This window comes from Ranitomeya imitator, chromosome 4 (assembly GCF_032444005.1).
Source record: "Ranitomeya imitator isolate aRanImi1 chromosome 4, aRanImi1.pri, whole genome shotgun sequence".
Classification (NCBI taxonomy): Eukaryota; Metazoa; Chordata; class Amphibia; order Anura; family Dendrobatidae; genus Ranitomeya; species Ranitomeya imitator.
The window spans coordinates 90,278,171-90,298,085 of record NC_091285.1 but is presented as its reverse complement, the minus strand read 5'-3'; the positions used below and the strand labels follow the sequence as shown (position 1 = coordinate 90,298,085).

The window sequence follows — 19,915 nt, the reverse complement described above, 5'->3', positions numbered from 1 at the left end:
TCACATGCTAATTTGCATGTTAGCAAAATCATAAGAATAAGTACAAAAACATTTCAAGACCTCATAATACTGGCAGCAGTGGGATTAAAGCATATGCTAATTTTGTATGTTAGCATAGTTATAAGAATAAGATAAAAAGGTTTTAAGGAACTCTTACTACTGGCAGCAGTGGGATTTGAACCTACAGGTCTGTTGTAAAATGGTTAAGTCTCTAAACAATAGGAAAAACCAATGATTCTATCAACTGTCTTTTCCTAAACAGAAATCCACACACTCATGCAAATACAAAATCATAAGAATTAGATCAAAAGGTTCTGAAGACCTACTGGCAGCAGTGGGATTTGAACCAACGCCTCTGAAGAGACTGGAGCCTTAATCCAGTGCCTTAGACCGCTCGGCCATGCTACCTTTAGCAGCATGATTTTTAAGATTCCTTATCTTAACTGAAAACCACTAAATTATACAAATACAAAAGATTAAATCACATGTTAATTTGCATGTTAGCAAAATCATAAGAATAAGTACAAAAACATTTCAAGACCGCATAATACTGGCAGCAGTGGGATTAAAGCATATGTTAATTTTGTATGTTAGCGTATGTATAAGAATAAGATAAAAAGGTTTTAAGGAACTCTTACTACTGGCAGCAGTGGGATTTAAACCTACAGGTCTGTTGTAAAATGGTTAAGTCTCTAAACAATAGGAAAAAACAATGATTCTATCAACTGTCTTTTCCTAAACAGAAACCCACACACTCATGCAAATACAAAATCATTTGAATTAGATCAAAATGTTCTGAAGACATACTGGCAGCAGTGGGATTTGAACCTACGCCTCTGGAGAGACTGGAGCCTTAATCCAGCGCCTTAGACCGCTCGGCCATGCTACCTTAATATACTACATGAAAAAAGCTTCCTTAGAGTAAGTTTAGTGAATTTTCCTACATTTTAACTTCTTCAAGGTGGAAAATGGATAGGTCTCTAAGCAAAAAGGAAAAAGCAATGATTCTATCTACTGTCTTTTGCAAAACAGCAAAGCATGGACTCATACAAATACAAAATAATAAAACACATGCTAATTTTTCTATTAGCAAAATCATAAATATAAGCTAAAAAGTTTCAAAGTAAAAATACACTGGCAGCAGTGGGATTTGAACCCACGCCTCCAAAGAGACTGGAGCCTAAATCCAGCGCCTTAGACCACTCGGCCATGCTACCTTTAACAGCATGATTTTTACGATTCCTTATCTTAACTGAAAACCGCAAAATTATACAAATACAAAAGATTAAATCACATGTTAATTTGCATGTTAGCAAAATCATAAGAATAAGTACAAAAACATTTCAAGAACGCATAATACTGGCAGCAGTGGGATTAAAGCATATGCTAATTTTGTATATTAGCGTATGTATAAGAATAAGATAAAAAGGTTTTAAGGAACTCTTACTACTGGCAGCAGTGGGATTTAAACCTACAGGTCTGTTGTAAAATGGTTAAGTCTCTAAACAATAGGAAAAAAACAATGATTCTATCAACTGTCTTTTCCTAAACAGAAACCCACACACTCATGCAAATACAAAATCATTTGAATTAGATCAAAATGTTCTAAAGACCTACTGGCAGCAGTGGGATTTGAACCCACGCCTCTGAAGAGACTGGAGCCTTAATCCAGCGCCTTAGACCGCTCGGCCATGATACCCTAATATACTACATGAAAAAAGCTTCCTTAGAGTAAGTTTAGTGAATTTTCCTACATTTTAACTTCTTCAAGGTGGAAAATGGATAGGTCTCTAAGCAAAAAGCAATGATTCTATCTACTGTCTTTTGCAAAACAGCAAAGCATGGACTCATACAAATACAAAATAATAAAACACATGCTAATTTTTCTATTAGCAAAATCATAAATATAAGCTAAAAAGTTTCAAAGTAGAAATACACTGGCAGCAGTGGGATTTGAACCCACGCCTCCAAAGAGACTGGAGCCTAAGTCCAGCGCCTTAGACCACTCGGCCATGCTACCTTTAACAGCATGATTTTTACGATTCCTTATCTTAACTGAAAACCGCAAAATTATACAACTACAAAAGATTAAATCACATGTTAATTTGCATGTTAGCAAAATCATAAGAATAAGTACAAAAACATTTCAAGACCGCATAATACTGGCAGCAGTGGGATTAAAGCATATGCTAATTTTGTATGTTAGCATAATTATAAGAATAAGATAACAAGGTTTAACATAGCATAATGTTCTAGAATAGTCTGTTTAATCGCCGCATACTCACAGTTCCCCCGAGGGTCCATAGCTCTATAGGCTTCAGCAGCTCCACCCTCTAAGAACCCCACAAGATGTCGAACTCGCTCCCTTTCCGGGACTTCCATTAATCAACACTGATGCTCAAAGTCCTGGAAGAAGCCCTCAATGTCGCCTGCAGCCTCATTAAAGGGCTTAAAGTCTTTGTGGGACACTCTGGGGAGTTCCCTCATGGTGGGTGCTGAGGTTACAGTCTGTCTGGAGCTTCTAGCTGCTTCCAAAGCGATCTGCTCCAGCAATGCCATCTCCTGAGCTCTGTGAATGGCCTTCCTCTTATTGTCTATGGTGGCCTCTTCTCCCAGAAATGCCAACTCCTCCTCGTACCACACAACCCACTGACTTTTTTGGGTATTTACCTCCGGCTGCAGTCTTTCCTCCATTTGCTGTGAGGATCCTTCCTCAGTGTCATCTTGCAGGCGAACTCCTTCCAAAGCCTCAATTAGCTGCTCCTTGGAGAGTCCTTTAAAACGGACTCCTACTTCATGGGCCTTTGTTTGTAGGTTCATCGCAGTCCAGCTCTTGTACTCTGCGGTGCTGGTTCCCAATGTTGATGGGCCTTTGTCCTCCATTCCTTCTGCTCTGATCCCACTGCTGCCAACCAGTTTGTGACGGGGTGTACAGCAGAGCAGGAAGGGACAACAGGCCGAGGGATGATCCAATGAGATTTATTAAAGCAGGGAGCATACAACATCAAATATCCATAATGTCCTTCAAGTCCACCAGAAGTCCACAATAAGCCCAAGGAAATAAACAGATCTGGAGGTGCTTTCCAGTAATCCCGCACCTGATAAACGAAACAATAGTCCTTCCACGAGTCCAACAGAACAGATTCGGGGGCACCTCCAGATAATCCTTGTGCCAGCTAACAAAGCAATGGTCCACATGAGTCCAAGGGATCCCAAAACAATCTCACGAACGACGAGATATGTCCTCAGCTCAATTCTCATCCCGTACGCTTCCGCAGTCACAGATGGACGTGGGGTCTTGCCTCAGCTAAGAATCCCCACTCCTTCCCCTTTAAGGATCAACTCACATCTGATCTCAAAAATAAGAATGTATTATCTGAGCTCCTGGGATCCGCCCATGAAGGGGGGTAGGGGTCACACCTTCTATTCAATGGTTGGGTCCACCTGAAGATTCTAGACTGGTCGGCTCCTCTTAGTCTATCAAGTATGTACATATGACTAGCCACCTGCTGTGAGAAAGAATGGCTATTCTTCACTAGTGGTGTTGACAAACCTTAATTACATTATAGCTTAGGGCTGCAAGTATTGGGGGAAGGAGACATATTGTTACAGGTGAACTCCCTGCACAAGAAAATACATAAATTACAGCTAATAGAAACCAGAGAACAGTTACATACATCAAATGGCATATTATTCAAATACAGGACAGGGCAAAAGTACATATCATGACAGACATGTCTCTAAATATTAGGAAAAAAACAATAATTCTATCAACTGTTTTTATCTTAACCAGAAAGAAAACACTTAAGCAAATACAAAAGAAGATTAAAACACATGTAAGTTTGTATGTTAGTAAAATCATAAGAGTAAGTTCAAAACAATTTTCAAGCACATATCATACTGGCAGCAGTGGGATGAAAGCACATGCAAATTTTGTCTGTTTTCATAATTATAAGAATAAGATCAAAAGATTTTCAAGAACTCATACTGCTGAGTCATACTCAGCATGATTAAGTAGGCTTCCTTAGAGTAAGTGAAGTACATTTGACAACATTTAAAATTAGTGCATGTTGGAAAAAGGGCATGTCTCTAAACATTAGGAAAAACCAATGATTCTATCAACGGTCTTTATCTTAACCGAAAACCGAAAAATCATACAAATACAAAAGAAGATTAGATCACATGCTAATTTGCATGTTAGCAAAATCATAAGAATAAGTACAAAAACATTTCAAGACCTCATAATACTGGCAGCAGTGGGATTAAAGCATATGCTAATTTTGTATGTTAGCATAGTTATAAGAATAAGATAAAAAGGTTTTAAGGAACTCTTACTACTGGCAGCAGTGGGATTTGAACCTACAGGTCTGTTGTAAAATGGTTAAGTCTCTAAACAATACGAAAAACCAATGATTCTATCAACTGTCTTTTCCTAAACAGAAATCCACACACTCATGCAAATACAAAATCATAAGAATTAGATCAAAAGGTTCTGAAGACCTACTGGCAGCAGTGGGATTTGAACCCACGCCTCTGAAGATACTGGAGCCTTAATCCAGCGCCTTAGACCACTCGGCCATGCTACCTTTAGCACCATGACTTTTAAGATTCCTTATCTTAACTGAAAACCACAAAATTATACAAATACAAAAGATTAAATCACATGTTAATTTGCATGTTAGCAAAATCATAAGAATAAGTACAAAAACATTTCAAGACCGCATAATACTGGCAGCAGTGGGATTAAAGCATATGCTAATTTTGTATATTAGCGTATGTATAAGAATAAGATAAAAAGGTTTTAAGGAACTCTTACTACTGGCAGCAGTGGGATTTAAACCTACAGGTCTGTTGTAAAATGGTTAAGTCTCTAAACAATAGGAAAAAACAATGATTCTATCAACTGTCTTTTCCTAAACAGAAACCCACACACTCATGCAAATACAAAATCATTTGAATTAGATCAAAATGTTCTGAAGACCTACTGGCAGCAGTGGGATTTGAACCCACGCCTCTGAAGAGACTGGAGCCTTAATCCAGCGCCTTAGACCACTCGGCCATGCTACCTTAATATACTACATGAAAAAAGCTTCCTTAGAGTAAGTTTAGTGAATTTTCCTACATTTTAACTTCTTCAAGGTGGAAAATGGATAGGTCTCTAAGCAAAAAGGAAAAAGCAATGATTCTATCTACTGTCTTTTGCAAAACAGCAAAGCATGGACTCATACAAATACAAAATAATAAAACACATGCTAATTTTTCTATTAGCAAAATCATAAATATAAGCTAAAAAGTTTCAAAGTAAAAATACACTGGCAGCAGTGGGATTTGAACCCACGCCTCCAAAGAGACTGGAGCCTAAATCCAGCGCCTTAGACCACTCGGCCATGCTACCTTTAAGAGCATGATTTTTACGATTCCTTATCTTAACTGAAAACCGCAAAATTATACAAATACAAAAGATTAAATCACATGTTAATTTGCATGTTAGCAAAATCATAAGAATAAGTACAAAAACATTTCAAGACCGCATAATACTGGCAGCAGTGGGATTAAAGCATATGCTAATTTTGTATATTAGCGTATGTATAAGAATAAGATAAAAAGGTTTTAAGGAACTCTTACTACTGGCAGCAGTGGGATTTAAACCTACAGGTCTGTTGTAAAATGGTTAAGTCTCTAAACAATAGGAAAAAACAATGATTCTATCAACTGTCTTTTCCTAAACAGAAACCCACACACTCATGCAAATACAAAATCATTTGAATTAGATCAAAATGTTCTAAAGACCTACTGGCAGCAGTGGGATTTGAACCCACGCCTCTGAAGAGACTGGAGCCTTAATCCAGCGCCTTAGACCGCTCGGCCATGCTACCCTAATATACTACATAAAAAAAGCTTCCTTAGAGTAAGTTTAGTGAATTTTCCTACATTTTAACTTCTTCAAGGTGGAAAATGGATAGGTCTCTAAGCAAAAAGCAATGATTCCATCTACTGTCTTTTGCAAAACAGCAAAGCATGGACTCATACAAATACAAAATAATAAAACACATGCTAATTTTTCTATTAGCAAAATCATAAATATAAGCTAAAAAGTTTCAAAGTAGAAATACACTGGCAGCAGTGGGATTTGATCCCACGCCTCCAAAGAGACTGGAGCCTAAGTCCAGCGCCTTAGACCACTCGGCCATGCTACCTTTAACAGCATGATTTTTACGATTCCTTATCCTAACTGAAAACCGCAAAATTATACAAATACAAAAGATTAAATCACATGTTAATTTGCATGTTAGCAAAATCATAAGAATAAGTACAAAAACATTTCAAGACCGCATAATACTGGCAGCAGTGGGATTAAAGCATATGCTAATTTTGTATATTAGCGTATGTATAAGAATAAGATAAAAAGGTTTTAAGGAACTCTTACTACTGGCAGCAGTGGGATTTAAACCTACAGGTCTGTTGTAAAATGGTTAAGTCTCTAAACAATAGGAAAAAACAATGATTCTATCAACTGTCTTTTCCTAAACAGAAACCCACACACTCATGCAAATACAAAATCATTTGAATTAGATCAAAATGTTCTAAAGACCTACTGGCAGCAGTGGGATTTGAACCCACGCCTCTGAAGAGACTGGAGCCTTAATCCAGCGCCTTAGACCGATCGGCCATGCTACCCTAATATACTACATAAAAAAAGCTTCCTTAGAGTAAGTTTAGTGAATTTTCCTAGATTTTAACTTCTTCAAGGTGGAAAATGGATAGGTCTCTAAGCAAAAAGCAATGATTCTATCTACTGTCTTTTGCAAAACAGCAAAGCATGGACTCATACAAATACAAAATAATAAAACACATGCTAATTTTTCTATTAGCAAAATCATAAATATAAGCTAAAAAGTTTCAAAGTAGAAATACACTGGCAGCAGTGGGATTTGAACCCACGCCTCCAAAGAGACTGGAGCCTAAGTCCAGCGCCTTAGACCACTCGGCCATGCTACCTTTAACAGCATGATTTTTACGATTCCTTATCTTAACTGAAAACCGCAAAATTATACAAATACAAAAGATTAAATCACATGTTAATTTGCATGTTAGCAAAATCATAAGAATAAGTACAAAAACATTTCAAGACCGCATAATACTGGCAGCAGTGGGATTAAAGCATATGCTAATTTTGTATGTTAGCATAATTATAAGAATAAGATAACAAGGTTTAACATAGCATAATGTTCTAGAATAGTCTGTTTAATCGCCGCATACTCACAGTTCCCCCGAGGGTCCATAGCTCTATAGGCTTCAGCAGCTCCACCCTCTAAGAACCCCACAAGATGTCGAACTCGCTCCCTTTCCGGGACTTCCATTAATCAACACTGATGCTCAAAGTCCTGGAAGAAGCCCTCAATGTCGCCTGCAGCCTCATTAAAGGGCTTAAAGTCTTTGTGGGACACTCTGGGGAGTTCCCTCATGGTGGGTGCTGAGGTTACAGTCTGTCTGGAGCTTCTAGCTGCTTCCAAAGCGATCTGCTCCAGCAATGCCATCTCCTGAGCTCTGTGAATGGCCTTCCTCTTATCGTCTATGGTGGCCTCTTCTCCCAGAAATGCCAACTCCTCCTCGTACCACACAACCCACTGACTTTTTTGGGTATTTACCTCCGGCTGCAGTCTTTCCTCCATTTGCTGTGAGGATCCTTCCTCAGTGTCATCTTGCAGGCGAACTCCTTCCAAAGCCTCAATTAGCTGCTCCTTGGAGAGTCCTTTAAAACGGACTCCTACTTCATGGGCCTTTGTTTGTAGGTTCATCGCAGTCCAGCTCTTGTACTCTGCGGTGCTGGTTCCCAATGTTGATGGGCCTTTGTCCTCCATTCCTTCTGCTCTGATCCCACTGCTGCCAACCAGTTTGTGACGGGGTGTACAGCAGAGCAGGAAGGGACAACAGGCCGAGGGATGATCCAATGAGATTTATTAAAGCAGGGAGCATACAACATCAAATATCCATAATGTCCTTCAAGTCCACCAGAAGTCCACAATAAGCCCAAGTAAATAAACAGATCTGGAGGTGCTTTCCAGTAATCCCGCACCCGATAAACGAAACAATAGTCCTTCCACGAGTCCAACAGAACAGATTCGGGGGCACCTCCAGATAATCCTTGTGCCAGCTAACAAAGCAATAGTCCACATGAGTCCAAGGGATCCCAAAACAATCTCACGAACGACGAGATATGTCCTCAGCTCAAGTCTCATCCCGTACGCTTCCGCAGTCACAGATGGACGTGGGGTCTTGCCTCAGCTAAGAATCCCCACTCCTTCCCCTTTAAGGATCAACTCACATCTGATCTCAAAAATAAGAATGGATTATCTGAGCTCCTGGGATCCGCCCATGAAGGGGGGTAGGGGTCACACCTTCTATTCAATGGTTGGGTCCACCTGAAGATTCTAGACTGGTCGGCTCCTCTTAGTCTATCTAGTATGTACATATGACTAGCCACCTGCTGTGAGAAAGAATGGCTATTCTTCACTAGTGGTGTTGACAAACCTTAATTACATTATAGCTTAGGGCTGCAAGTATTGGGGGAAGGAGACATATTGTTACAGGTGAACTCCCTGCACAAGAAAATACATAAATTACAGCTAATAGAAACCAGAGAACAGTTACATACATCAAATGGCATATTATTCAAATACAGGACAGGGCAAAAGTACATATCATGACAGACATGTCTCTAAATATTAGGAAAAAAACAATAATTCTATCAACTGTTTTTATCTTAACCAGAAAGAAAACACTTAAGCAAATACAAAAGAAGATTAAAACACATGTAAGTTTGTATGTTAGTAAAATCATAAGAGTAAGTTCAAAACAATTTTCAAGCACATATCATACTGGCAGCAGTGGGATGAAAGCACATGCAAATTTTGTCTGTTTTCATAATTATAAGAATAAGATCAAAAGATTTTCAAGAACTCATACTGCTGAGTCATACTCAGCATGATTAAGTAGGCTTCCTTAGAGTAAGTGAAGTACATTTGACAACATTTAAAATTAGTGCATGTTGGAAAAAGGGCATGTCTCTAAACATTAGGAAAAACCAATGATTCTATCAACGGTCTTTATCTTAACCGAAAACCGAAAAATCATACAAATACAAAAGAAGATTAGATCACATGCTAATTTGCATGTTAGCAAAATCATAAGAATAAGTACAAAAACATTTCAAGACCTCATAATACTGGCAGCAGTGGGATTAAAGCATATGCTAATTTTGTATGTTAGCATAGTTATAAGAATAAGATAAAAAGGTTTTAAGGAACTCTTACTACTGGCAGCAGTGGGATTTGAACCTACAGGTCTGTTGTAAAATGGTTAAGTCTCTAAACAATAGGAAAAACCAATGATTCTATCAACTGTCTTTTCCTAAACAGAAATCCACACACTCATGCAAATACAAAATCATAAGAATTAGATCAAAAGGTTCTGAAGACCTACTGGCAGCAGTGGGATTTGAACCCACGCCTCTGAAGAGACTGGAGCCTTAATCCAGCGCCTTAGACCGCTCGGCCATGCTACCTTTAGCAGCATGACTTTTAAGATTCCTTATCTTAACTGAAAACCACAAAATTATACAAATACAAAAGATTAAATCACATGTTAATTTGCATGTTAGCAAAATCATAAGAATAAGTACAAAAACATTTCAAGACCGCATAATACTGGCAGCAGTGGGATTAAAGCATATGCTAATTTTGTATATTAGCGTATGTATAAGAATAAGATAAAAAGGTTTTAAGGAACTCTTACTACTGGCAGCAGTGGGATTTAAACCTACAGGTCTGTTGTAAAATGGTTAAGTCTCTAAACAATAGGAAAAAACAATGATTCTATCAACTGTCTTTTCCTAAACAGAAACCCACACACTCATGCAAATACAAAATCATTTGAATTAGATCAAAATGTTCTAAAGACCTACTGGCAGCAGTGGGATTTGAACCCACGCCTCTGAAGAGACTGGAGCCTTAATCCAGCGCCTTAGACCGCTCGGCCATGCTACCCTAATATACTACATAAAAAAAGCTTCCTTAGAGTAAGTTTAGTGAATTTTCCTACATTTTAACTTCTTCAAGGTGGAAAATGGATAGGTCTCTAAGCAAAAAGCAATGATTCTATCTACTGTCTTTTGCAAAACAGCAAAGCATGGACTCATACAAATACAAAATAATAAAACACATGCTAATTTTTCTATTAGCAAAATCATAAATATAAGCTAAAAAGTTTCAAAGTAGAAATACACTGGCAGCAGTGGGATTTGAACCCACGCCTCCAAAGAGACTGGAGCCTAAGTCCAGCGCCTTAGACCACTCGGCCATGCTACCTTTAACAGCATGATTTTTACGATTCCTTATCTTAACTGAAAACCGCAAAATTATACAAATACAAAAGATTAAATCACATGTTAATTTGCATGTTAGCAAAATCATAAGAATAAGTACAAAAACATTTCAAGACCGCATAATACTGGCAGCAGTGGGATTAAAGCATATGCTAATTTTGTATATTAGCGTATGTATAAGAATAAGATAAAAAGGTTTTAAGGAACTCTTACTACTGGCAGCAGTGGGATTTAAACCTACAGGTCTGTTGTAAAATGGTTAAGTCTCTAAACAATAGGAAAAAACAATGATTCTATCAACTGTCTTTTCCTAAACAGAAACCCACACACTCATGCAAATACAAAATCATTTGAATTAGATCAAAATGTTCTAAAGACCTACTGGCAGCAGTGGGATTTGAACCCACGCCTCTGAAGAGACTGGAGCCTTAATCCAGCGCCTTAGACCGCTCGGCCATGCTACCCTAATATACTACATAAAAAAAGCTTCCTTAGAGTAAGTTTAGTGAATTTTCCTAGATTTTAACTTCTTCAAGGTGGAAAATGGATAGGTCTCTAAGCAAAAAGCAATGATTCTATCTACTGTCTTTTGCAAAACAGCAAAGCATGGACTCATACAAATACAAAATAATAAAACACATGCTAATTTTTCTATTAGCAAAATCATAAATATAAGCTAAAAAGTTTCAAAGTAGAAATACACTGGCAGCAGTGGGATTTGAACCCACGCCTCCAAAGAGACTGGAGCCTAAGTCCAGCGCCTTAGACCACTCGGCCATGCTACCTTTAACAGCATGATTTTTACGATTCCTTATCTTAACTGAAAACCGCAAAATTATACAAATACAAAAGATTAAATCACATGTTAATTTGCATGTTAGCAAAATCATAAGAATAAGTACAAAAACATTTCAAGACCGCATAATACTGGCAGCAGTGGGATTAAAGCATATGCTAATTTTGTATGTTAGCATAATTATAAGAATAAGATAACAAGGTTTAACATAGCATAATGTTCTAGAATAGTCTGTTTAATCGCCGCATACTCACAGTTCCCCCGAGGGTCCATAGCTCTATAGGCTTCAGCAGCTCCACCCTCTAAGAACCCCACAAGATGTCGAACTCGCTCCCTTTCCGGGACTTCCATTAATCAACACTGATGCTCAAAGTCCTGGAAGAAGCCCTCAATGTCGCCTGCAGCCTCATTAAAGGGCTTAAAGTCTTTGTGGGACACTCTGGGGAGTTCCCTCATGGTGGGTGCTGAGGTTACAGTCTGTCTGGAGCTTCTAGCTGCTTCCAAAGCGATCTGCTCCAGCAATGCCATCTCCTGAGCTCTGTGAATGGCCTTCCTCTTATCGTCTATGGTGGCCTCTTCTCCCAGAAATGCCAACTCCTCCTCGTACCACACAACCCACTGACTTTTTTGGGTATTTACCTCCGGCTGCAGTCTTTCCTCCATTTGCTGTGAGGATCCTTCCTCAGTGTCATCTTGCAGGCGAACTCCTTCCAAAGCCTCAATTAGCTGCTCCTTGGAGAGTCCTTTAAAACGGACTCCTACTTCATGGGCCTTTGTTTGTAGGTTCATCGCAGTCCAGCTCTTGTACTCTGCGGTGCTGGTTCCCAATGTTGATGGGCCTTTGTCCTCCATTCCTTCTGCTCTGATCCCACTGCTGCCAACCAGTTTGTGACGGGGTGTACAGCAGAGCAGGAAGGGACAACAGGCCGAGGGATGATCCAATGAGATTTATTAAAGCAGGGAGCATACAACATCAAATATCCATAATGTCCTTCAAGTCCACCAGAAGTCCACAATAAGCCCAAGTAAATAAACAGATCTGGAGGTGCTTTCCAGTAATCCCGCACCCGATAAACGAAACAATAGTCCTTCCACGAGTCCAACAGAACAGATTCGGGGGCACCTCCAGATAATCCTTGTGCCAGCTAACAAAGCAATAGTCCACATGAGTCCAAGGGATCCCAAAACAATCTCACGAACGACGAGATATGTCCTCAGCTCAAGTCTCATCCCGTACGCTTCCGCAGTCACAGATGGACGTGGGGTCTTGCCTCAGCTAAGAATCCCCACTCCTTCCCCTTTAAGGATCAACTCACATCTGATCTCAAAAATAAGAATGGATTATCTGAGCTCCTGGGATCCGCCCATGAAGGGGGGTAGGGGTCACACCTTCTATTCAATGGTTGGGTCCACCTGAAGATTCTAGACTGGTCGGCTCCTCTTAGTCTATCTAGTATGTACATATGACTAGCCACCTGCTGTGAGAAAGAATGGCTATTCTTCACTAGTGGTGTTGACAAACCTTAATTACATTATAGCTTAGGGCTGCAAGTATTGGGGGAAGGAGACATATTGTTACAGGTGAACTCCCTGCACAAGAAAATACATAAATTACAGCTAATAGAAACCAGAGAACAGTTACATACATCAAATGGCATATTATTCAAATACAGGACAGGGCAAAAGTACATATCATGACAGACATGTCTCTAAATATTAGGAAAAAAACAATAATTCTATCAACTGTTTTTATCTTAACCAGAAAGAAAACACTTAAGCAAATACAAAAGAAGATTAAAACACATGTAAGTTTGTATGTTAGTAAAATCATAAGAGTAAGTTCAAAACAATTTTCAAGCACATATCATACTGGCAGCAGTGGGATGAAAGCACATGCAAATTTTGTCTGTTTTCATAATTATAAGAATAAGATCAAAAGATTTTCAAGAACTCATACTGCTGAGTCATACTCAGCATGATTAAGTAGGCTTCCTTAGAGTAAGTGAAGTACATTTGACAACATTTAAAATTAGTGCATGTTGGAAAAAGGGCATGTCTCTAAACATTAGGAAAAACCAATGATTCTATCAACGGTCTTTATCTTAACCGAAAACCGAAAAATCATACAAATACAAAAGAAGATTAGATCACATGCTAATTTGCATGTTAGCAAAATCATAAGAATAAGTACAAAAACATTTCAAGACCTCATAATACTGGCAGCAGTGGGATTAAAGCATATGCTAATTTTGTATGTTAGCATAGTTATAAGAATAAGATAAAAAGGTTTTAAGGAACTCTTACTACTGGCAGCAGTGGGATTTGAACCTACAGGTCTGTTGTAAAATGGTTAAGTCTCTAAACAATAGGAAAAACCAATGATTCTATCAACTGTCTTTTCCTAAACAGAAATCCACACACTCATGCAAATACAAAATCATAAGAATTAGATCAAAAGGTTCTGAAGACCTACTGGCAGCAGTGGGATTTGAACCCACGCCTCTGAAGAGACTGGAGCCTTAATCCAGCGCCTTAGACCGCTCGGCCATGCTACCTTTAGCAGCATGACTTTTAAGATTCCTTATCTTAACTGAAAACCACAAAATTATACAAATACAAAAGATTAAATCACATGTTAATTTGCATGTTAGCAAAATCATAAGAATAAGTACAAAAACATTTCAAGACCGCATAATACTGGCAGCAGTGGGATTAAAGCATATGCTAATTTTGTATATTAGCGTATGTATAAGAATAAGATAAAAAGGTTTTAAGGAACTCTTACTACTGGCAGCAGTGGGATTTAAACCTACAGGTCTGTTGTAAAATGGTTAAGTCTCTAAACAATAGGAAAAAACAATGATTCTATCAACTGTCTTTTCCTAAACAGAAACCCACACACTCATGCAAATACAAAATCATTTGAATTAGATCAAAATGTTCTAAAGACCTACTGGCAGCAGTGGGATTTGAACCCACGCCTCTGAAGAGACTGGAGCCTTAATCCAGCGCCTTAGACCACTCGGCCATGCTACCCTAATATACTACATAAAAAAAGCTTCCTTAGAGTAAGTTTAGTGAATTTTCCTACATTTTAACTTCTTCAAGGTGGAAAATGGATAGGTCTCTAAGCAAAAAGCAATGATTCTATCTACTGTCTTTTGCAAGACAGCAAAGCATGGACTCATACAAATACAAAATAATAAAACACATGCTAATTTTTCTATTAGCAAAATCATAAATATAAGCTAAAAAGTTTCAAAGTAGAAATACACTGGCAGCAGTGGGATTTGAACCCACGCCTCCAAAGAGACTGGAGCCTAAGTCCAGCGCCTTAGACCACTCGGCCATGCTACCTTTAACAGCTTGATTTTTACGATTCCTTATCTTAACTGAAAACCGCAAAATTATACAAATACAAAAGATTAAATCACATGTTAATTTGCATGTTAGCAAAATCATAAGAATAAGTACAAAAACATTTCAAGACCGCATAATACTGGCAGCAGTGGGATTAAAGCATATGCTAATTTTGTATGTTAGCATAATTATAAGAATAAGATAACAAGGTTTAACATAGCATAATGTTCTAGAATAGTCTGTTTAATCGCCGCATACTCACAGTTCCCCCGAGGGTCCATAGCTCTATAGGCTTCAGCAGCTCCACCCTCTAAGAACCCCACAAGATGTCGAACTCGCTCCCTTTCCGGGACTTCCATTAATCAACACTGATGCTCAAAGTCCTGGAAGAAGCCCTCAATGTCGCCTGCAGCCTCATTAAAGGGCTTAAAGTCTTTGTGGGACACTCTGGGGAGTTCCCTCATGGTGGGTGCTGAGGTTACAGTCTGTCTGGAGCTTCTAGCTGCTTCCAAAGCGATCTGCTCCAGCAATGCCATCTCCTGAGCTCTGTGAATGGCCTTCCTCTTATCGTCTATGGTGGCCTCTTCTCCCAGAAATGCCAACTCCTCCTCGTACCACACAACCCACTGACTTTTTTGGGTATTTACCTCCGGCTGCAGTCTTTCCTCCATTTGCTGTGAGGATCCTTCCTCAGTGTCATCTTGCAGGCGAACTCCTTCCAAAGCCTCAATTAGCTGCTCCTTGGAGAGTCCTTTAAAACGGACTCCTACTTCATGGGCCTTTGTTTGTAGGTTCATCGCAGTCCAGCTCTTGTACTCTGCGGTGCTGGTTCCCAATGTTGATGGGCCTTTGTCCTCCATTCCTTCTGCTCTGATCCCACTGCTGCCAACCAGTTTGTGACGGGGTGTACAGCAGAGCAGGAAGGGACAACAGGCCGAGGGATGATCCAATGAGATTTATTAAAGCAGGGAGCATACAACATCAAATATCCATAATGTCCTTCAAGTCCACCAGAAGTCCACAATAAGCCCAAGTAAATAAACAGATCTGGAGGTGCTTTCCAGTAATCCCGCACCCGATAAACGAAACAATAGTCCTTCCACGAGTCCAACAGAACAGATTCGGGGGCACCTCCAGATAATCCTTGTGCCAGCTAACAAAGCAATAGTCCACATGAGTCCAAGGGATCCCAAAACAATCTCACGAACGACGAGATATGTCCTCAGCTCAAGTCTCATCCCGTACGCTTCCGCAGTCACAGATGGACGTGGGGTCTTGCCTCAGCTAAGAATCCCCACTCCTTCCCCTTTAAGGATCAACTCACATCTGATCTCAAAAATAAGAATGGATTATCTGAGCTCCTGGGATCCGCCCATGAAGGGGGGTAGGGGTCACACCTTCTATTCAATGGTTGGGTCCACCTGAAGATTCTAGACTGGTCGGCTCCTCTTAGTCTATCTAGTATGTACATATGACTAGCCACCTGCTGTGAGAAAGAATGGCTATTCTTCACTAGTGGTGTTGACAAACCTTAATTACATTATAGCTTAGGGCTGCAAGTATTGGGGGAAGGAGACATATTGTTACAGGTGAACTCCCTGCACAAGAAAATACATAAATTACAGCTAATAGAAACCAGAGAACAGTTACATACATCAAATGGCATATTATTCAAATACAGGACAGGGCAAAAGTACATATCATGACAGACATGTCTCTAAATATTAGGAAAAAAACAATAATTCTATCAACTGTTTTTATCTTAACCAGAAAGAAAACACTTAAGCAAATACAAAAGAAGATTAAAACACATGTAAGTTTGTATGTTAGTAAAATCATAAGAGTAAGTTCAAAACAATTTTCAAGCACATATCATACTGGCAGCAGTGGGATGAAAGCACATGCAAATTTTGTCTGTTTTCATAATTATAAGAATAAGATCAAAAGATTTTCAAGAACTCATACTGCTGAGTCATACTCAGCATGATTAAGTAGGCTTCCTTAGAGTAAGTGAAGTACATTTGACAACATTTAAAATTAGTGCATGTTGGAAAAAGGGCATGTCTCTAAACATTAGGAAAAACCAATGATTCTATCAACGGTCTTTATCTTAACCGAAAACCGAAAAATCATACAAATACAAAAGAAGATTAGATCACATGCTAATTTGCATGTTAGCAAAATCATAAGAATAAGTACAAAAACATTTCAAGACCTCATAATACTGGCAGCAGTGGGATTAAAGCATATGCTAATTTTGTATGTTAGCATAGTTATAAGAATAAGATAAAAAGGTTTTAAGGAACTCTTACTACTGGCAGCAGTGGGATTTGAACCTACAGGTCTGTTGTAAAATGGTTAAGTCTCTAAACAATAGGAAAAACCAATGATTCTATCAACTGTCTTTTCCTAAACAGAAATCCACACACTCATGCAAATACAAAATCATAAGAATTAGATCAAAAGGTTCTGAAGACCTACTGGCAGCAGTGGGATTTGAACCCACGCCTCTGAAGAGACTGGAGCCTTAATCCAGTGCCTTAGACCGCTCGGCCATGCTACCTTTAGCAGCATGACTTTTAAGATTCCTTATCTTAACTGAAAACCACAAAATTATACAAATACAAAAGATTAAATCACATGTTAATTTGCATGTTAGCAAAATCATAAGAATAAGTACAAAAACATTTCAAGACCGCATAATACTGGCAGCAGTGGGATTAAAGCATATGCTAATTTTGTATATTAGCGTATGTATAAGAATAAGATAAAAAGGTTTTAAGGAACTCTTACTACTGGCAGCAGTGGGATTTAAACCTACAGGTCTGTTGTAAAATGGTTAAGTCTCTAAACAATAGGAAAAAACAATGATTCTATCAACTGTCTTTTCCTAAACAGAAACCCACACACTCATGCAAATACAAAATCATTTGAATTAGATCAAAATGTTCTAAAGACCTACTGGCAGCAGTGGGATTTGAACCCACGCCTCTGAAAAGACTGGAGCCTTAATCCAGCGCCTTAGACCACTCGGCCATGCTACCCTAATATACTACATAAAAAAAGCTTCCTTAGAGTAAGTTTAGTGAATTTTCCTACATTTTAACTTCTTCAAGGTGGAAAATGGATAGGTCTCTAAGCAAAAAGCAATGATTCTATCTACTGTCTTTTGCAAGACAGCAAAGCATGGACTCATACAAATACAAAATAATAAAACACATGCTAATTTTTCTATTAGCAAAATCATAAATATAAGCTAAAAAGTTTCAAAGTAGAAATACACTGGCAGCAGTGGGATTTGAACCCACGCCTCCAAAGAGACTGGAGCCTAAGTCCAGCGCCTTAGACCACTCGGCCATGCTACCTTTAACAGCTTGATTTTTACGATTCCTTATCTTAACTGAAAACCGCAAAATTATACAAATACAATAGATTAAATCACATGTTAATTTGCATGTTAGCAAAATCATAAGAATAAGTACAAAAACATTTCAAGACCGCATAATACTGGCAGCAGTGGGATTAAAGCATATGCTAATTTTGTATGTTAGCATAATTATAAGAATAAGATAACAAGGTTTAACATAGCATAATGTTCTAGAATAGTCTGTTTAATCGCCGCATACTCACAGTTCCCCCGAGGGTCCATAGCTCTATAGGCTTCAGCAGCTCCACCCTCTAAGAACCCCACAAGATGTCGAACTCGCTCCCTTTCCGGGACTTCCATTAATCAACACTGATGCTCAAAGTCCTGGAAGAAGCCCTCAATGTCGCCTGCAGCCTCATTAAAGGGCTTAAAGTCTTTGTGGGACACTCTGGGGAGTTCCCTCATGGTGGGTGCTGAGGTTACAGTCTGTCTGGAGCTTCTAGCTGCTTCCAAAGCGATCTGCTCCAGCAATGCCATCTCCTGAGCTCTGTGAATGGCCTTCCTCTTATCGTCTATGGTGGCCTCTTCTCCCAGAAATGCCAACTCCTCCTCGTACCACACAACCCACTGACTTTTTTGGGTATTTACCTCCGGCTGCAGTCTTTCCTCCATTTGCTGTGAGGATCCTTCCTCAGTGTCATCTTGCAGGCGAACTCCTTCCAAAGCCTCAATTAGCTGCTCCTTGGAGAGTCCTTTAAAACGGACTCCTACTTCATGGGCCTTTGTTTGTAGGTTCATCGCAGTCCAGCTCTTGTACTCTGCGGTGCTGGTTCCCAATGTTGATGGGCCTTTGTCCTCCATTCCTTCTGCTCTGATCCCACTGCTGCCAACCAGTTTGTGACGGGGTGTACAGCAGAGCAGGAAGGGACAACAGGCCGAGGGATGATCCAATGAGATTTATTAAAGCAGGGAGCATACAACATCAAATATCCATAATGTCCTTCAAGTCCACCAGAAGTCCACAATAAGCCCAAGTAAATAAACAGATCTGGAGGTGCTTTCCAGTAATCCCGCACCCGATAAACGAAACAATAGTCCTTCCACGAGTCCAACAGAACAGATTCGGGGGCACCTCCAGATAATCCTTGTGCCAGCTAACAAAGCAATAGTCCACATGAGTCCAAGGGATCCCAAAACAATCTCACGAACGACGAGATATGTCCTCAGCTCAAGTCTCATCCCGTACGCTTCCGCAGTCACAGATGGACGTGGGGTCTTGCCTCAGCTAAGAATCCCCACTCCTTCCCCTTTAAGGATCAACTCACATCTGATCTCAAAAATAAGAATGGATTATCTGAGCTCCTGGGATCCGCCCATGAAGGGGGGTAGGGGTCACACCTTCTATTCAATGGTTGGGTCCACCTGAAGATTCTAGACTGGTTGGCTCCTCTTAGTCTATCTAGTATGTACATATGACTAGCCACCTGCTGTGAGAAAGAATGGCTATTCTTCACTAGTGGTGTTGACAAACCTTAATTACATTATAGCTTAGGGCTGCAAGTATTGGGGGAAGGAGACATATTGTTACAGGTGAACTCCCTGCACAAGAAAATACATAAATTACAGCTAATAGAAACCAGAGAACAGTTACATACATCAAATGGCATATTATTCAAATACAGGACAGGGCAAAAGTACATATCATGACAGACATGTCTCTAAATATTAGGAAAAAAACAATAATTCTATCAACTGTTTTTATCTTAACCAGAAAGAAAACACTTAAGCAAATACAAAAGAAGATTAAAACACATGTAAGTTTGTATGTTAGTAAAATCATAAGAGTAAGTTCAAAACAATTTTCAAGCACATATCATACTGGCAGCAGTGGGATGGAAGCACATGCAAATTTTGTCTGTTTTCATAATTATAAGAATAAGATCAAAAGATTTTCAAGAACTCATACTGCTGAGTCATACTCAGCATGATTAAGTAGGCTTCCTTAGAG

The 19,915-nt window shown here is 39.2% G+C and overlaps 17 non-coding genes across 17 annotated transcripts; all 17 read right to left on the bottom strand.

Moving 5' to 3' along the window:
• Positions 1 to 1,135: 1,135 nt before the first annotated feature.
• On the bottom strand, positions 1,136 to 1,217 carry TRNAL-UAG (transfer RNA leucine (anticodon UAG)). Its single transcript has one exon. It is a non-coding gene; the product is annotated as a tRNA-Leu (tRNA).
• Positions 1,218 to 1,938: 721 nt separating this feature from the next.
• On the bottom strand, positions 1,939 to 2,020 carry TRNAL-UAG (transfer RNA leucine (anticodon UAG)). The gene has a single exon. It is a non-coding gene; the product is annotated as a tRNA-Leu (tRNA).
• A 2,965-nt stretch (positions 2,021 to 4,985) lies between these two features.
• TRNAL-AAG (transfer RNA leucine (anticodon AAG)) lies at positions 4,986 to 5,067 on the bottom strand. The gene has a single exon. It is a non-coding gene; the product is annotated as a tRNA-Leu (tRNA).
• Positions 5,068 to 5,313: 246 nt separating this feature from the next.
• TRNAL-UAG (transfer RNA leucine (anticodon UAG)) lies at positions 5,314 to 5,395 on the bottom strand. The gene has a single exon. It is a non-coding gene; the product is annotated as a tRNA-Leu (tRNA).
• Positions 5,396 to 5,794: 399 nt separating this feature from the next.
• On the bottom strand, positions 5,795 to 5,876 carry TRNAL-AAG (transfer RNA leucine (anticodon AAG)). The gene has a single exon. It is a non-coding gene; the product is annotated as a tRNA-Leu (tRNA).
• A 239-nt stretch (positions 5,877 to 6,115) lies between these two features.
• On the bottom strand, positions 6,116 to 6,197 carry TRNAL-UAG (transfer RNA leucine (anticodon UAG)). Its single transcript has one exon. It is a non-coding gene; the product is annotated as a tRNA-Leu (tRNA).
• A 720-nt stretch (positions 6,198 to 6,917) lies between these two features.
• TRNAL-UAG (transfer RNA leucine (anticodon UAG)) lies at positions 6,918 to 6,999 on the bottom strand. Its single transcript has one exon. It is a non-coding gene; the product is annotated as a tRNA-Leu (tRNA).
• Positions 7,000 to 9,483: 2,484 nt separating this feature from the next.
• On the bottom strand, positions 9,484 to 9,565 carry TRNAL-AAG (transfer RNA leucine (anticodon AAG)). Its single transcript has one exon. It is a non-coding gene; the product is annotated as a tRNA-Leu (tRNA).
• Positions 9,566 to 9,964: 399 nt separating this feature from the next.
• TRNAL-AAG (transfer RNA leucine (anticodon AAG)) lies at positions 9,965 to 10,046 on the bottom strand. Its single transcript has one exon. It is a non-coding gene; the product is annotated as a tRNA-Leu (tRNA).
• Positions 10,047 to 10,285: 239 nt separating this feature from the next.
• TRNAL-UAG (transfer RNA leucine (anticodon UAG)) lies at positions 10,286 to 10,367 on the bottom strand. Its single transcript has one exon. It is a non-coding gene; the product is annotated as a tRNA-Leu (tRNA).
• A 399-nt stretch (positions 10,368 to 10,766) lies between these two features.
• TRNAL-AAG (transfer RNA leucine (anticodon AAG)) lies at positions 10,767 to 10,848 on the bottom strand. Its single transcript has one exon. It is a non-coding gene; the product is annotated as a tRNA-Leu (tRNA).
• A 239-nt stretch (positions 10,849 to 11,087) lies between these two features.
• Positions 11,088 to 11,169, bottom strand: TRNAL-UAG (transfer RNA leucine (anticodon UAG)). Its single transcript has one exon. It is a non-coding gene; the product is annotated as a tRNA-Leu (tRNA).
• A 2,484-nt stretch (positions 11,170 to 13,653) lies between these two features.
• TRNAL-AAG (transfer RNA leucine (anticodon AAG)) lies at positions 13,654 to 13,735 on the bottom strand. The gene has a single exon. It is a non-coding gene; the product is annotated as a tRNA-Leu (tRNA).
• Positions 13,736 to 14,134: 399 nt separating this feature from the next.
• Positions 14,135 to 14,216, bottom strand: TRNAL-AAG (transfer RNA leucine (anticodon AAG)). Its single transcript has one exon. It is a non-coding gene; the product is annotated as a tRNA-Leu (tRNA).
• A 239-nt stretch (positions 14,217 to 14,455) lies between these two features.
• On the bottom strand, positions 14,456 to 14,537 carry TRNAL-UAG (transfer RNA leucine (anticodon UAG)). The gene has a single exon. It is a non-coding gene; the product is annotated as a tRNA-Leu (tRNA).
• A 2,965-nt stretch (positions 14,538 to 17,502) lies between these two features.
• Positions 17,503 to 17,584, bottom strand: TRNAL-AAG (transfer RNA leucine (anticodon AAG)). Its single transcript has one exon. It is a non-coding gene; the product is annotated as a tRNA-Leu (tRNA).
• A 239-nt stretch (positions 17,585 to 17,823) lies between these two features.
• TRNAL-UAG (transfer RNA leucine (anticodon UAG)) lies at positions 17,824 to 17,905 on the bottom strand. Its single transcript has one exon. It is a non-coding gene; the product is annotated as a tRNA-Leu (tRNA).
• Between the last annotated feature and the right edge of the window lie 2,010 nt (positions 17,906 to 19,915).